This window comes from Dothidotthia symphoricarpi (genome assembly GCF_010015815.1).
Source record: "Dothidotthia symphoricarpi CBS 119687 unplaced genomic scaffold P153scaffold_3, whole genome shotgun sequence".
Taxonomy (NCBI): domain Eukaryota; kingdom Fungi; phylum Ascomycota; class Dothideomycetes; order Pleosporales; family Dothidotthiaceae; genus Dothidotthia; species Dothidotthia symphoricarpi.
Window position 1 is genome coordinate 1,596,204 of NW_022985010.1, and position 717 is coordinate 1,596,920.

Consider the following 717-nt stretch of genomic DNA (forward strand, 5'->3'; position numbering starts at 1 on the left):
ATAGTAGTATAGATAATAAGTTAAAGATCTTCTTAGTATAGGTAAAGGCCTCTAAGGCTTACTAATAAGAGATTTAGTATAATAGAGTATTAAAGACTATTACTAAATAGTTAAAGTTTAAGTAGGCTCTCTATAATACAGAAACTACTATAGGTATAAAGATAGAGTTAAAACTATTAGACTTTATAAAGCCTAAATAAATAGCTACTTCTTTAACTTAAGGTAGCTATAAGAAAAGATATAACTCTAAACTCTTAAGACAGTACTAGGACTAATCTGCTAGCGCCTTACTCTAGGCCTAAAACTAGAGTAGTAGGTAAGTAGTAAATACTAGTAATAATTAAGATAATAAAGAAAAGAGTTAGTAGAAACTAAATTAGAAAACTAATACTAACTAACTCTAAAACTTAAAGAGCTAAGGCCTAGAAAAAGAAAAGCTCTAATTATAAATCTTTTCTAATTACAGCTAGAGCTAGAGTTAAAAGAGAAATAAACCTATATTAAAGTTACTATAATCCTATAAGAGTTTAATAGGTCTATAATACTTCTCTATACACTATATAACTTAGGTATAGAGATTAATATTATTAACTAATATATAGTTAAGAAGAGGAATTTCCTCTATAGTCTATTTTATTAGAAGCTAGTAGTAAGCTTTATTAATAGTAACTATTTAAATATTCTTAAACTATATAAACTTATACTCTTATATAGTAA